The sequence below is a fragment of the Rattus rattus genome, chromosome 1 (genome assembly GCF_011064425.1).
Source record: "Rattus rattus isolate New Zealand chromosome 1, Rrattus_CSIRO_v1, whole genome shotgun sequence".
Taxonomy (NCBI): domain Eukaryota; kingdom Metazoa; phylum Chordata; class Mammalia; order Rodentia; family Muridae; genus Rattus; species Rattus rattus.
In genome coordinates this window covers 116,604,094-116,621,648 of record NC_046154.1, presented here as the reverse complement: position 1 = coordinate 116,621,648, position 17,555 = coordinate 116,604,094, and the positions used below count along the sequence as shown (strand labels likewise).

Here is a 17,555-nt window from a genome sequence, read left to right as displayed (position 1 = left end):
AAAATAGATAACAAGACTACTGAATTTCTGTTTGATCTTCAAAATTGGAAAAGTTCTCAAACTAATGAAAGAATGACCATATTGGATTTTTGCAAAGGGAATATTGCTGTGAATCAGTTTTCAGACTTGAGTCAGTTTGTGGACCCAGAACCCATTGAATGAAAAGATGACCCAGGTTCTCCCAAGGAAACACCTTGATAAAATACTTAAAAGTTTTACTGTTATCTTTTCTTCAGTCCTTCCTCAGAGGTGCCAAGACTCATGTAGGAGAAAGGACAAATGGCTTTAGAACTCATGGAATGCAGTCCATGGTTTACCATAGCCACATGGGTGGGCCTTGTGGCGCTGCCCTGAGGACTATGTGTCCTGAGGACTTTATGCTGTTATGGCGTTCTGCTCTGCTTATTGCTCTTCCTTCTCTTTTAATCTAAGAATTATATAAAACTCTAAGGAGCTTCCAGCCACTCACTGGGCAGCATCTCTGGAACTCATAATAGTGCTTGTTCTCTCTTTCAGGTGTTGCTGCCGGAGCAGACTTCTGATTCAATTACTACTCCAGGAAAGAACTTAGAAAGGTAGATTGTTAGTTGTTACCACTGGCCTTAGGAATCATTTCAAAAAAAATAAATCATTAATGAAGCTATGTTTAGATGTTTTTACTACTGGTTCTGATGCAGAAAATTCTAGGGAACAATTTCAAGTTCATAAAGGCACACTCTTATTAGGCAAGCTAGGGACCTTTTATGGTCAGGGAACAAGAACAATGATAGCACTGGCTGATGTGACTCTTACTGAGGCTTGACTGGTAATGATTGATTTCTTATACCTATTTTGCCCTAAACTATCTGATATCATTTAATAAAAATTGCCAATGAGGATTTTAATAAAAATATGCATTCTGAGGATTTAAATTAGATATGACTGATTTTTATATAAAAGTTCAGATTTGTGACTTTTAAAAGATTCTTATAAGATTAATTTTAAAGATAAATACTAACATCATTAGTGTTTGCTTTGTAACTGCATATTGCTGCTGGCCAGTAAGAGAAACTGGCTGTGAAAACTACTTTGCTTGCTCATAATTTGTTAATCTATAACACCTTGCCTAGTTACAAATGTACATGGGTTCTTGGGATTAATTTGATGTTATTTCTTGTAAAGGTATTGAGAAACATGCTGTTTTTTCCATAGTCATTCAGTAGAAAAAAAATGTAGAATGTAATCACATTGCAATTTTACACCTTAAAAGATTTTGCTGGGATATATATGCCATGAGAGAAATAATAGAGTTGTTGAAACTTAGTCCCTTCCACCCTCCAAGTATGTATGTATTGATTTATACATGTATGTGTATGTATGTATGTAAAGTTTGTGTGTGAGTGCTTTGATACTTTGTTCCATCCATCAAATTTGAACATAAATATATGTATGAAGCTTGTGTCAGTGTGTTGGAGCTTGCTCCATTCACCAATTGTCTGTATATATGCACATATGTGTTTGTGTGAAATGTTTGGATCCTGGTTGCTGGAGGTTTGCTCAATCCATTCTATGTGTGAATATGTATATGTCTGTCCATATGCACGTATGCATGTAAAGTTTTTGGAATCTGCACACACAATATTGCTAACACAAATGTCAGGTCAATGTTTCCACTAAACCAGGATTCAAAATTTTTCATAAATTTCTTGAAAATCAAATTCTGCAACCTATTTTAAGGATTGTATCCCCATGACTGAATTGACTTCATTCCATTCAACATATGGAAAACACAGAAATAGGTAATAAGGCTCATGAATAGTTCCAGAGATATAAACAATGTGATTATCTCACTAAATGTAGATCACATATTTCCTGATAAAAGCTTAACATCTCTTCTTGATAAAATCCCAGAAGAACCAAGAAATAGAACGGACATATGTTGACATTATCGTGGGCCTATATGACTATCTTATAGCCAGTGCTAAATGGAGATAAACTGAAAGCATTTAATTTTGAATCAGAAATTAGACAAATGCACCCATTCTTCCTCAATATAATGTCTGGAGACTAAACTACAACAATAAGGCAAGAGAAAGAAACAAGGCAAACAGAATAGGAAGGGAAAGTCAAAATATTCACAGTCATTAAGTTCATATATTTAAGAAACCCAAAGACTCACTACAAAATTCTTAAACTTGACTAATCTTTTAAGTAAAGTATTAAGAGATAAACAACTTAAAAAATATAGCTTTTCTATATACCAATAGTGAAACTGCAAGAAAGAAATTATGAAAAATATACTTCACAATTGTCCCCAAAATTCCATAACCAAGGAGAGCAATCTCTATGCTATTTTTTTAACTGAAGAAAGAAACTGAAGAGAGTGGATTATGAAAAGAACTCCCACCTCTGGATTGGTCAGATAAATATTACCTGGCAATAATACTAAAGAGATTTTTTTGGGTTTGGTGTAAGCACCAGGAAAGTTACAATAAATTTTTACATAAATAATAAAGTATGTCTAAAATTTATATCAAAGTATAAAAGATCAAAATAGACAAATAATCTTGAGATCAGAAAGATCAATGCTGGGAGAGGCACAATCCAAGATATCAATGACTCTGCCGAACTACATCAACACAAATAGTATGACACTGGCAAGTGATCCTGAAAGAATGAGGCTATAGTGGCTATAGCCACAGGATTTTTAACAAAGACCAGGAAAAAGCAACTTCTTCAAAACCCAGTTATGGAAAACTATGTACCTATGTATCTATGCATTATCTATGTATATCTTTGTATCTATGTATGCATGTATCCATCCATCCATCTATCTATCTATCTATCTATCTATCTATCTATCTATCTATCTATCTATCATCTATCTAAAATGGATCACTAAGTTTTAACCTGAAGAAAAGCCAGATGAATTAGTGAATTAGACTGAAGATCTTCATATAAGACTTGAAACACACATTTTAGAGAAAAACCTAAGGCAATAATCAAGACAGAGGGATAGACAAGTGCTTCTGAGGAGGACTCTTACAATTTAAGAAATAAAGCAAGAACTTATCAAGAGAAATATTGAGTTAAAATACTTCTGTACATCAAAGGAATCAAATAGCTGAAATCAGTAAGAGTCTACAAAATGGGAGAGGAAAAAAATTTCCAGGTATTCATTTGACAGGAGACTCTGTAGGTAACTTTTTTTTTAAAATTAAAACAACACAACAGAAGTGCCTTTATTCATAACATCTACTATATCTTATGAATGTTCTCACCATACGCAAAGGGATATAATCACATAAGTAGAGGTGTTTTACTTCTGCTTCCTTCCTTACCTTTCCTCCATCCTTTCCACCTTCCCTCTCCCTCCATCTCTCCCTTCTTCCCTTTCTCGCTCCTTTTCTTTATTTCTGTGTATTATACATATATATGTACATATGTTGATATATATGTTTATGTATGACTTGTGTCCTTTTCAAACATCCATTTTATTTATTTTAGGAAGCAGTGCTTAGCATTGAACCTAGGGCTTCAAATGTGCTTGTCAAGCATTCTCACTGAGGTCCACCTCTAGTTCTGGAAACCTGAGTTTTTTTTTTTTTTTTTTTTTTGTTTTGTTTTTTTTTTAATCTTGCTTGGGGGTTCCTCGGAGACTTTTTTTTTTTTTTTTTTTATTATTAACTTGAGTATTTTTTATACATTTGGTGTTATTCCCTTTCCGGTTTCGGCAAACATCCCCTCCCCCCTCCCCTTCCTTATGGGTGTTCCCTCCCAACCCTCCCCCATTGCTGCCCTCTCCCCAACAGTCTAGTTCACTAGGGGTTCAGTCTTTTAGGACCCAGGGCTTCCTTCCACTGGTGCTCTTACTAGGATATTCATTGCAACCTACGAGGTCAGAGTTCAGGGTCAGTCCATGTATAGTCTTTGGGTAGTGGCTTAGTCCCTGGAAGCTCTGGTTGGTTGGCATTGCTGTACATATGGGGTCTCGAGCTCCTTCAAGCTCTGCCAGTTCTTTCTCTGATTCCTTCAACAGGCATCCTGTTCTCAGTTCAGTGAAACCTGAGTTTTTGAGACGGAGTCTCTCACTTTATCTGGAGCTCATTGATTCAACTAGGCTGGCTGGCTAATAAACAATCCCAAAGGACGTGCTAGTTTCAGCCTCTACAGTGCTAGAATTATATACATGTCCTTGGATTTTTATGTGGGTGCTGGGGGGAGAGCATCCAATTGCAGGCCCTTTGGCTTTTCAGCAAGCATTTTTGCAGGTAATTTTTTTTAAAAAAAATCCAAAAATACAGAGGGAAAAGCAATAAAGTGAATACATGGTTCTCAAAAGATGAAGCGTAAATATCCAATAAATACATAAAAATGTTCAACATATTTAACCACTATTAGAATTCAAATCAAAACTAGATTCAAAAGTTATCATGCCTCTGTCATTTTAGTTGTCATTATGAATACAAGCAATCCACCAAATTCAAGAAGGTTAACAAGCAGAAAAGAAGAATGGCCCAAGGGAGGATGCATCAATACCACTTGAGAGGGAGAAGAAAAGAATTATGGGAGTCAGAGGGAGGGAGGGGTCAGGGTGGGAGAGGGGAGAGAAAAAAGGGAGAGTATAATCAGTTTAGGAGGGTGACAGGAGAGAAGCCCTGGGGGCTAGCAGAATGAAAGGAAGTGTGCAACCTGGGTAGGGGGTACTCTAGAAAGTACCAGACACCTAAGAGGTGAGAGACTATCAGGTCTTAAAGGAAGCAACCCTAGATAAAATACCTAACAGTGGGGAGACAGAACTCATAGAGTCCACCTCTAGCAGAAAGACAGGGTACCAAGTGGATGGATGGAGTTGCCATCCCACAGTCAAAAAATCTGACTAGGACTGCAGGGACAAAGGTGGAGAAGAGACTGAGGGAAAGGAGATCCAGGGACCAGCCCAACTCAAGGGGAGGTTCCAAGGTCTGACACTATTACTGATGCTATCATGTGCTTATAGATGCCTAGGATGACTGTCCTCTGAGAGGCCCAACAAGCAGCTGACTGAGACAGATGCAGATACTTATACCCAACCATGGACTGAATTTGAAGAACTGTGGTTGAATTAGGGAAAAACTGGAAGAAACTGAGGAGGAGGGTGGCCCCATAGGAAGACCAGCAATCTCAATTAACCTGGAGTCATGAGATCTCTCAGACAGTGAACCACCAACCAGGCAACATACATGAGCTGGCCCAAGGCCCCCAACACATATACACAGAGGACTGCCTTGTCTGGCCTCAGTGGAAGAAGACTTGCTTAATCCTTGAGAGACTTGAGGTCCCAAGAAGTAGGGAGGCCTGGCAGGGAGGCATCCTCTTGGAGTCAGGGGGAGGAGGAATTGAGTGAGGAACTATGGGGGAGGGACTGGGAGAACAGCAATGCCTGGACTATAAAAAATAAAATTAATAAAATAATAGCAATAGAAAGTATATGAACAGTTGTTATATAATTAGAAGATAGAGTGGGTTAGAATCATAATAAACAGGGGGGAGTTAAAAAAAAAGAATACAAACAATAGTTGCTGTCAAGGGGAGATGGAGAAAAAAATGTTTTGTATATATTGGTGGGTTGACAAGATAGTCCAGTGCAGACAAAAATCTTGTGTGTAGGAGTTTTCTCAGACACTAAAACAAACAAACAAACAAAAAACAAACAAAACCTAGAAAAGCCAAAACTACCATTTGATCAAGCTACAGTACTCCTAAGAATAGTATCAAAAGACTCTAAGTATGGATGCTACAAGGATTTTCACACATCCATGTTTATTATGACAAATCAAAATAATCAAGTTATAATACATCTTAAGAATGAACAACAGATGAATGCATAGAGTATAAAATTTGTGCACAATGTGGCTTTACTTAGCAGGAAATAAAAATGAAATTATGCCAGTTGTGGTAAAAGGAACATAATTGGAGAGTATCATGTTAATGAAAAATAAATTTAATTAGGTAAATATCACCTCTATTCTCCTCTATGACATCAAGATTCATATATCTATATTAACATACTGTCTATATATCTATCGTTGTCTACTTCTATCTATCTATCTATCTATCTATCTATCTATCTATCTATCTATCTATCTATCTATCTCTACCTACTTTACATGTTACTAATTATGAACTTTTCTATTGTTTTTCTTCCTAAGGTCTTTCTCTGAATATTTCCTTCTTTTGTCAAGAATGCATTAAAGAATATGTAGGTTTCTTTCCTTCTGTCTTAATTTTCTGCCCTTTCTAGAAAGCCAGTCCCAACAAGGTTTAACCATTTTTATTGTCTCTATCTATTGTAGTTTCCCAGGATTGTTCTGACAGATTACTATAGGTAAGTCATTTAAACTAGTTACTGCCTTGCAATTCATTCAGCTTCTTGGGCTTTCAGTGGGTAGTTGGCCATACTTCATGTCTCGATCCGAAGATGCATAATTTACAACTTTGCTTCCAAAGTCATATATTCTCTGTGTCTCTGTTCCACATTGCCATGTTTTTAAAAAAAATAATGACACTAATAATGTTAGATGAAAAGTTTATGCTATTTTTACAAATTTTGTCTTACATGAGGGAGTGTAGTATAACTTAATCTGTAACACTTACAATAAACTGTAAACACAAACACAGGATCACCAAAACATTTTTTTACTTCTCAAGTTAGGTACAGTTTTTATGATTACATTACTTTCCAATCAAAGCATTGAAGATTTTGCAAAATATTTAAACCTCATCAATTCATATACTCAAAATTAAATTATGCCTGCTGTGAATTTATGTAATATATATATAAAATTTGGCCCAAATATGCTAAATTTAATACAGTCTCAATTTAATAGTTTTATTTTTAGCAGCAACAAATAACATAACACTTTGTTGTTTACAAACTATGTTATAAAAATATTTTCAGATAGGCTGATAAGCATAAAATCTAATCTTATTTTCATTATCCAAAATATGAATCACATAAGTTCTTAGCTTTATTCATATGAGACTCTCCTTGGGGATATATGCACTTCTCCTGATTTACTGATGAAATTTTTTTTTTAAATTTTTTCTATTTTTAAATTTTTTTATGTTTTTATCTTTATTAACTTGAGTACTTCTTATTTACATTTCGATTTTTTTCCCCCTTCCTGGTTTCTGGGCCAACATTCCCCTAACCCATCTCCCTCCACTTCTATATGGGTGTTCCCCTCACCATCCTTCCCCCATTACCGCCCTCCCCCCAACAATCACATTCACTGGGGGTTCAGTCTTGGCTCTTTTTAGTTGGGAGGCCTTTAATGACTGCTTCTATTTCATTAGGAGTTATGGGGTTGTTTAACTGGTTTATCTGTTCCTGATTTAACCTTGGTACCTTGTATGTGTCTAGGAAATTGTCCATTTCCTGCAGCTTTTCAAGTTTTGTTGAATATAGGCTTTTGTAGTAGGATCGGTTGATTTTTTGAATTTCCTCTGATTCTGTAGTTATGTCTCTCTTTTCATTTCTGATTTTGTTAATTTGGACACACTCTCTGTGTCCTCTCATTAGTCTGGCTAAGGGTTTATCTATCTTGTTGATTTTCTCAAAGAACCAACTTTTGGTTCTGATGATTCTTTGTATGGTCCTTTTTGTTTCTGCTTGGTTGATTTCAACTCTGGGTGTATTTGCTTCTTTTGTTCTAGAGCTTTTAGGTGTGCTGTCAAGCTGCTGACATATGCTCTTTCCTGTTTCTTTCTGCAGGCACTCAGCGCTATGAGTTTTCCTCTTCACACTGCTTTCATTGTGTCCCATAAGTTTGGGTATGTTGTACCTTAATTTTCATTAAATTCTAAGAAGTCTTTAATTTCTTTCTTTATTTCTTCCTTGACCATGTTATCATTGAGTAGAGCATTGTTCAACTTCCATGTATATGTGGGCGTTCTTCCCTTATTGTTATTGAAGACAGCTTTAGCCTGTGGTGGTCTGATAGGACACATTTTCTATCTTTCTGTATCTGTTGAGGCTTGTTTTATGACCAATTATATGGTCAATTTTGGAGAAAGTACCATGAGGTGGTGAGAAGAATGTATATCCGTTTGCTTTAGGATAGAATGTTCTATAAATATCTGTTCTGTCTATTTGGTTCATGACTTCCCTTATTCTGTCTGTTTCTGTTTAATTTCTTTTTCCATTATCTGTCCATTGATGAGAGTGGAGTGTTGAAATCTCCTACTATTATTGTGTGATGTGTAATGTGTGTTTTGAGCTTTAGTAAGGTTTCTTTTATGTATGTAGGTGCCCTTGTATTTGGAGCATAGATATTTATGATTGAGAGTTCATCTTGGTGGATTTTTCCTTTGGTGAATATGAAGTGTCCTTCCTTATCTTTTTGATGACTTTTAGTTGAAAATCGATTTTATTAGATATTAGAATGGCTACTCCAGCTTGCTTCTTCAGACCATTTGCTTGGAAATTTGTTTTCCAGCCTTTCACTCTGAGGTAGTGTCTGTCTTTGTCTCTGAGGTGTGTTTCCTGTAGGCAGCAGAATGCAGGGTCCTCATTGCGTATCCAGTTTGTTAATCTATGTCTTTTTATTGGGGAGTTGAGGCCATTGATGTTGAGAGATATTAAGGAATAGTGATTATTGCTTCCTGTTATATTCATATTTGGATGTGAGGTTATGTTTGTGTGCTTTTCTTCTCTTTGTTTTGTTGCCAAGATGATTAGTTTCCTGCTTCTTCTAGGGTATAGCTTGCCTCCTTATGTTGGGCTTTACCATTTATTATCCTTTGTAGTGCTGGATTTATAGAAAGATATTGTGTAAATTTGGTTTTGTCATGGAATATCTTGGTTTCTCCATCTATGTTAATTGAGAGTTTTGCAGGATACAGTAACCTGGGATGGCATTTGTTTTCTCTTAGGGTCTGTATGACATCAGTCCAGGATCTTCTGGCCTTCATAGTTTCTGGCGAGAAGTCTGGTGTGATTCTGATATGTCTGCCTTTATATGTTACTTGACATTTTTCCCTTACTGCTTTTAATATTCTTTCTTTATTTTGTGCATTTGGTGTTTTGACTATTATGTGACGGGAGGTGTTTCTTTTCTGGTCCAATCTATTTGGAGTTCTCTAGGCTTCTTGTTTTTTTATGGGCATCTCTTTCTTTAGGTTAGGGAAGTTTTCTTCTACGATTTTCTTGAAGATATTTACTGGTCCTTTGACCTGGGTGTCTTCACTCTATTCTATACTTATTATCCTTAGGTTTGATCTTTTCATTGATTCCAGGATTTCCTGTGTATTTGGGACCAGTAGCTTTTTCTGTTTTACATTATCTTTGACAGTTGTGTCAATGATTTCTATGGAATCTTCTGCTCCTGAGATTCTCTCTTCTATCTCTTGTATTCTGTTTGTAATGCTTGTATCTATGGCTCCTTGTGTCTTCCTTTGGTTTTCTATATCCAGGGTTGTTTCCATGTGTCTTTTCTTTATTGCTTCTATTTCCATTTTTAATTCCTTCAACTGTTTGTGTTTTCCTGGAATTCTTTCAGGGATTTTTGTGATTACTCTCTATAAGCTTCTACTTGTTTATTTATGTTTTCCTTTGTTTCTCTAAGGGAGTTCTTCATGTCTTTCTTGAAGTCCTCCAGCATCATGATCAAATATGATTTTGAAGCTAGATCTTGCTTTTCTGGTGTGTTTGAATATTCAGTGTTTGCTTTGGTGGGAGAATTGGGCTCCGATGATGCCATGTAGTCTTGGTTTCTGTTGCTTGGGTTCCTGCGCTTGCCTCTCGCCATCAGATTATCTCTAGTGTTACTTTGTTCTGCTATTTCTGACAGTGGCTAGACTGTCCTATAAGCCTGTGTGTCAGGAGTGCTGCAGACCTGTTTTCCTGTTTTCTTTCAGCCCGTTATGGGGACAGAGTGTTCTGCTTTTGGGCGTGTAGTTTTTCCTATCTACAGGCCTTTGGCTGTTCCTGTGGGCCTGTGTCTGGAGTCCACCAGGCAGGTCACTTGGAGCAGAAAAGTTGGTCTTACCTGTTGTCCCGTGGCTCAAGTTGCTCGTGGGGGGCTGCTTTTGAGCTCTAGGTGAGGGTGGCAACCAGGAGGGCTTTTGCTGCCTTTTCCGGGAGCCCCCTGTGCACTGGTGTCCCAGATGGCATTGGGTGTTTTCCTCTGGAGTCAGAAATGTGGGCAGAGTGTAGTCTCTTCTGGCTTTCCAGGCATGTCTGCCCCTCTGAAGGTTTAGCTCTCCCTCCCATAGGATTTGGGTGCAGAGATCTGTTGATTCAGTGGAGGTGTCTGGAACGCAGGGGACCTGAAACTTAAGTGCCCCTATCTTCAGGTTCCCAGGGGCTGTATACAGTTTATTCTTGGGCCAGGGACTAGGGCAGGGATGGTCAGTATTTTGATCTCTCCCACTCTGCCGTCTCAGGAATGACCACCTCTCCTGGAGGTGAGCTCTCTCTCCCAAGGGGTTTGGGAGCAGTGAGCTTTGGGCCGGGATCAGCGAGGTTTGGGCTCCAGCTGAAAACCAGAAGTGTCCGGTCCCAGAGGAATTTTGTCTCTGTGTGTCCTGAGACCACCAGGCAAGTTGCTTAGAGCATAAAAGTTGGTCTTACCTTTGTTCCCATGGCTCAAGTTTGCTTGTCAGTGGTGGCTGCTTTTGAGCTCTCTGTGAAGGCGGCAACCAGGAGGGCCTGCGCTGCCTTTTCTGGTAGCCCCTATGCACTAGAGCCCCAGATGGCCTTAGGTGTTTTCCTCTGGAGTCAGAAATGCAGGCAGAGTGTAGTCTCTTCTGGCTTCCCAGGCATGTCTGCCCCTCTGAATGTTTAGCTCTCCCTCCCACGGGACTTGGTGGCAGAAAACTGTTGACCCAGTCCCTTTAGGTCCCTGAGGTGTCTGGAGTGCCCTGATGAAATTTCTACTGCCTGGTTTTGGAACTCTTCCTCTTGTTTGGTCACCATGTCTAACTTCAATTCAATAGTTTTTGCTTCATTTTATTATATTTTATTTGGTAATGTTTGGTTTTATCTCTTCTCTTTAAATAATCGATGGAAACAGGTATATTCAGAAGACAAGGGAGGCGAACAAGAACTGGGGAAAGTAGAGAGGAGGAATTATAATCAGGGCAGTTTGCATTCCTGATTAATAAAATAGATATTGAATCTGTTTTCAATAAAACATGTCAAGATCTGAGGGTGATGATGAGGGTGATGATACATGCTTAAAGCCCAGGGAGTGATTCTCAACACTATAAACAGATAAACAACCATCATAATCACAACTTGAGATCCAGGTTGAAAAATGTCATAGTAATTTCAGCAAAATGCCACTTTGAAATCATCCATGGAAGATGGCCAACAGACCTTTCCTTAGATTTAATAGATTTAATACTTTATTTTGATGTTCGGTTGTTATTATCTTAGAAGTGTTTTGAGTATGATACAGCATACACATACACTCCCACCCAAATATTTATTGAGATATGTATGTATGTATGTATGTATGTATGTATGTACGTATGTAACAGGAAATCCTCTAAATGCCCTTGTTTTTAGACTGTCAGTGTTCGAATAGCCATGCCAACTCTGCTTAATAATAAGATAAAGAATAAAAAGAAGTTTATAAAAAATAAATTACATATTAAATTGACTGATTATATTTGATCCTGTAACATTCTAGATTCTGATATTTTACTTTTGAGAACTTGAAAGGTAATATAACAAATTACAAAACCAGGACTACTGATTTTCCTTTTGGTGATAAATATTGCATCATAATCCTATCAATGAATGATATTTGATGGGTGACTTACATACCTTCTTATGATTTCATAAGGCCCTATCTGAATGACTCTCAATTCTCAGGAAATCATCAGTGAGTACAGGAGGCAAGCAGACAAGGAGAGTCAGATTCCTTTACTGCAGACCTCATTCTCAGTATCAACACCTACAGCTTTGCCTCCTTTTCTTGTGGACAACCAGCAATAGAAGAGCAGTTATAACTTTTATTAAAAAGAAATCCTTGCATTTTTTTCCCCTGTGACTTTATTCCTCTCAGCTGGATAATGGATAATTTTTTTTCTTTTCACAGTACACTCATCTGTCTCTCTAAATCTTAGTGCCCCTCCCTAAAACTCCCTTCTCACCTGGCAATGATGACCTTTCTGTCTCATCCTCTGGCTCGATGCTACTTTTATCTTTATTGTCCTACACTTCACTATCCACATCTTGATTTTCTTTATAGCCCAAGATTTAAAAAATTACCCACATTTATTATCTCTATTTTTAAAACTTTTAATGGGTATTTTTTAAATTTCACATCATGCCCTCCAGTCCTACTTATCTGCCTATCCCTTCATAGTCACCGTTCTCCATGGCAACCTCCACCCAAATAAAGCAAAAATAAAAACAAATAAAAAAAGAAAGGAAAACAAACAAACAAAAAGAAACAACAACAGTAACAAATAATCTTGCCATGGAAATTGCAGTGTGTCATTGTCATTGTATGTCACACAGCATACAAATGTTTACGCAATGCTGGTTTAAGGCCTGTAGCTTGTGCTACACTATCAATACTGGATCCTTAACAGGACTCCTTTTCAATATCCTGTGTCATGGAGATCCTTTAGTTTTGGATCTTCAGGACTGGCCCCTGGGCTCTAGCAGTTCACTGGTGGGGAATATATTGGTGTAGATCAATTCAATGCCTTGCATCTAGCCTGGTTGGTTGCTGAGTTTGTCAGCTCACACCCTTAGGGACCAGCTCACTGATGCTTCCAACCCCCATGCTCACTGCAAGTTCAGATCACACACATACAGATGAGATGTCTAGGGACTGCTCTCCCTAGTAGTGCATCTGGGATGGGGTGGGGACAGCTCTCCAGAATGCCTGACATTGCCAGTGAGGGTCTTGCCCAGCTCTGTGCAGTGCTTGACATCAACAAGCTACCAGACAGCAGTGCAGATCAGAGATGTTTGCCTAGCTTTTGGTAGCAACACGGGCCACAGACATAGACCCAGACCCCTGCTATTGCATGGTCATAGACCCAGATGTGGCCCTCAGCAGTAGCACAGCCAGCATTTACCATGGCCTCAGGCAGCAAGGCAGTCTACTCACATCAAACTATTAATTACCCTGTCATCTTCAGGACTGTCTTGCTTTATAGGGCTCAATCCATTCTGCTTTTCTCTTTTCTATCTCTCCATCTCACACTTGGGCATTATACTGGCCTCCATTTCGGGCAGGCCGAACAGTGGGCAGGCCTCTGGATGTCTTCTATTACCTCCATTCTTATCTCTAGTTTATAATTCTAATTTTTCTTCTAATATTTTGAGGTGTATATATGACAGTTTAAAAATTTGCACACTAATGCTATATAACATTACTTAATTCATTAAGGCATCATATAACAATTACTTCAATCAAACTTATTATAAGTTAATTAACTTATCTGTCTTTTAACGTGTACCTCTCCTTGTTCTCTTTCAACTTCATGTCCTCTTATTATTGTCATGATTTTATTGCTTTTTACATACATACATACATACATACATACATACATACATACATACATACATGCACTCATATCTGTAAGATACTCTGTATGTTTTAGGAGTTTGCTGTGCAACATTGACCCAAAGATGGCTTCTAAGATTAGGGTTTGGATTTTGTTAGGTGGTCTTTGGTTCTTGGAGGGATCATTGTCTGCCCATATGAGAAGTTTTTATTTAAATTTCAAATATATTTGTACACATAGACTTACATGTACTATAGGTTCTTTTAGATAAGTAGTTAAAGATAATTCTTTATGAGTGTTTTAGACATCTTTGCTATCATTTTTCGCATCTTCTTCTTCCTTTTCCATTTTTTCACATTTTCATTGTGAGTTTTCGAAGTTTACTTTCATAAATTTTTAAACAAATTAAGTAAGGAAGAAAGACTGCTATAAAGGGAAACATTTGCAATATAATAGTAGATGGAGTTCTTAGTTTGGATTGAAAAATTTAAATTAGTCTGAATGATGTTGAATCTGCTCTGAAATTAAAATGCTTGGTTGTCATATTAGACAGTTTTCTTCACTTCTATGACTACATTGAAAGAGATCTTACATGAAGGTAGAAGCAAGCTTGTAGTTATTAATTTTAGACAAACTAAATAATTTTGGAAGATCTAAGGACTCTTTATGTCAAGTTTTATTGGTACTTACTAAACTTATGAGTACTGAGTTTAATCTCTACTTAGTAAGATAGGTATTGTGGATTACATTTAAAATGATCAATTTAGCAATGACAATTTGTAATAGGAGACTGTCAATACTGATTAATATCAATTTTTTCCTTTTTAAATGACTCAAAGTATCTGCCATCCTTTGGCACAATATCTTTCTGTTGGAAGTCAATGCTTTTTTTTTTTTTTTTTTTCTGTGACGTTGAATGATTTGGAGACATGATGCATTAAAATATGTATCATCAGTATTCTTCCTCAAACAGTCTTATCTGTTGTGTTTCATTTTCACACAGTGCACAACATCCAACAACTGCCTTACTAGTCAAATTCAGTTACTAAAACACAACTGTATACAAGAACAGTGCTATTGTAACATTGAAGTCTTCTCCAGCGGTTCTGGAGCATGGCTATACTTGTTGAGATACACAGAACCACTCAGTGGTACGCTTTGCCTGTACCAGTTCTTTGAACTCCAAAAATGATCTCAGTTTTGCCCTGCAGTACACAATAAAGTACATTGTAGATGGAAGTTCATGCTGTCATCTGGTCAAGTAAACTGTAAAAATAGAGCAAACACAGTCTATAACTATCAAACATTGTTCTTGGCAAACTGAGTTTATGACAATAGCTAGTGAGCTTTATTTTTTTGGCTTTTTTCTCCATTAAATAGTTTATTTATTCACAGCCTAAGCACAGCCCAGCATTCTATTCTCCTCCTAATCCTACCCTTACACACTCTTCCCCTACCTGCCTTTTCCTTCTCCTTAGAGAAAGGGAGGCTCTCCCAGTGTACTCACCCACTCTAGTACATCAAGTCATATCAGAACTAAGTGTATCCTGTATGACTGAGGCCAGACAAGGAAGCCCAGCTAAAGAACAGGTGGCCCAAAGGCCCCACAATAGAATCAGAGACAGCCCAGTGCTAATTGTTAGGGGACTCACATGAAGAAAAAGCTGTAGATCTGTTACATATATGTAAGGGGCTGGATCTAGGCTTCTTTATGTCCTTTGGTTGGTGGTTCAGTCTCCGTGAGTCCCCATGGACACACTTTAGTTCACTTTCTAGATCCTCTTGTAGTGTCCTTTACCCCTCTGGCTCCTTCAGTCCTCCCATTCCTCCACAAGATTCTCCAAGCTCTCCCTATTGTTTGGTGGTGGGTCTCTGCATCTGTTTCCCTCAGCTTCTAATGAAGCCTCTCAGGACACAAGTTATGCTAGGATCCTGTCTGCAAGCATAGCAGAGTATTATTAATATATCAAGACTTGACTCTCTCCTATGGGATCTCAAGTTAGGCCAGTCATTGACTGGCTATTCTCTCGATTTCTTCTCCATCTTTGTCCCAGCACTTATAGGTAAGACGAATTTTGGGTGGAAGATTTTGTGGATGGGTTGGTGTTCCCTCCCACCACTGGAAGTCCTACCTGGCTACAGGAGGTGGCTACTTCAGGTGAGTTTTATTTTTAACTAAAGAAAATTGATGACAAATATAAAAGTACAAAATGATGACTAAATTACTTATAGCTTTCAGGGTTGTTCATAGTTCAGGAACACTGCTAGTAATAGTATTGCTAGATCACAAAACTCAGTACTGTAGTTGTTATAAATGGCTGAAATGGTTACTACTTCCACAATTGTGATGTGAATATAATTATAATATTAGGACACTTTATCATATGTTATAATATGAATTTACATGAGCATCTTTACTGAATTTAGATAAACAGAACCTCTTTCGAATAGTATGGATTAATCTGTCGTATCTACAATATTTGTCTAGATGCTTTTCTTATAGTGTTTGCCAAATGACACTTTCCTCTCCGAAAGGAGCACACAGTGTCTCATCTGCTATCCACTTAAGCAAGCATGCATTTAATGACAGGGTGTAACATAATAATGAAAAGTTTTCATCAGTTCTCAAAGAACTGGAAGCTATTGTTATTGGTCAAAATAGATAGCTTTGATCATAGTAGATTCAATTTACAATAACTGATACATTGAGATCAGTGTGGTGGCACATACCCTGCTGGAAAGGCTGATACACAAAGCAGGAGAATCATAAAGATAAGAACTGTTACAACTATATATGCATATTGAGTTCCAGGAGAGAGACAGGGGAGTGAAATTAAGCAATAAAATTTATTTAAACTTTCATGTAAAGACTGGGATCTAAGTTAGTCACCAAGAACAAAAAAATTACCAGTGGTCTTATCCAATAGTAGACCCTGCATATTATAATACTGACCTAACTGGATTAGAAACCCATTCCACAGCACATTCATTCCTGGGATTACCAATGTGTGGAATCAGGCCCAGGTATTTTCAGGATCTTGGCATAATAATAAGAATGAAGTTGAAAGCCCACACAGAGCGCAAAGTAAGAAGGAATATTTATTCAAAGCTTAAGGCTTTATTTTACAAGGCTTATGAAAAAGAGAAATGTGGTTACTAGAGGCACAGTTGGGGTAGGTCTCAGATCTGATGCACAGATTATGTATACTTTTGCTTATGTCCTTCCTCAAAGGCATCTGGTTTTTAATGCTACACAGTACCTATTCTCTTTTCATCTATGCATCAGGCACACATGTAGTTCACAGATATACATATTGACAAATGACCCATACAATGGAAATAAATAAACAAATGAATGAATAAAAAATAGGCAAATAAATAAAAAATATAATGGTCAGGTTATTAGTCTTAAGAAGGAACACTCAACAGTTTTTGATAAACATGAACATGTCAAACTGCCTTGTAAATATTCATGTTTATACTGACAGAATAGTATTGTGCCCAATGTTAATCAGAGAAAATGTTAGTGCAGTGTACACCAGTTATTTAGGAGATTCACAACCTTAGGTGGTTGTGCTGAGAGTGAGTTATTGTTACACACTCAATTCTAAGGGGATCGTCTATATCAACATTTTTCTGCCTTGGTTATCAAGTAAAATTATGGAAGACAGGATGAAAAATATGAAATCCAGAGGGTGGGGAGGAGTGGTGTAGATACAGCATTATGGACATGATGTGATTGGCATATTCGTGAAAGGACAGCAGATAGTTGTTAGCAGTCTACTAGTTTTGCAGCATGGCTAGTGGAAGGGTGCATTAGACCACACATTAAGCTAATGAAATACAGAAGTTAATTGATATCTAATCACAATAACTGATTTTTACATTATTTTTGATTTTATTTTCTTTTGAGAACTTCATATACAAGCACTGTAATTACATTATCTCCATCTCACCCTTTCCCTCTTCAAGTCTTTTTTTTTTTTGCTTTTCATTTTTTATTGGATATTTTTATTTAAATTTCAAATTTATCCTCTTTCCCAGTTTACTGTCCATAAGCC

At 37.3% G+C, this 17,555-nt stretch overlaps 1 long non-coding RNA gene across 1 annotated transcript; it reads left to right on the top strand.

The window, feature by feature from the left end:
• The first annotated feature begins 516 nt into the window (after positions 1-516).
• On the top strand, positions 517-15,635 carry LOC116889038. Its single transcript, XR_004386361.1, has 3 exons — positions 517-575; positions 6,315-6,346; positions 15,549-15,635. It is a non-coding gene; the product is annotated as an uncharacterized LOC116889038 (long non-coding RNA).
• The last annotated feature ends 1,920 nt before the right edge of the window (positions 15,636-17,555 follow it).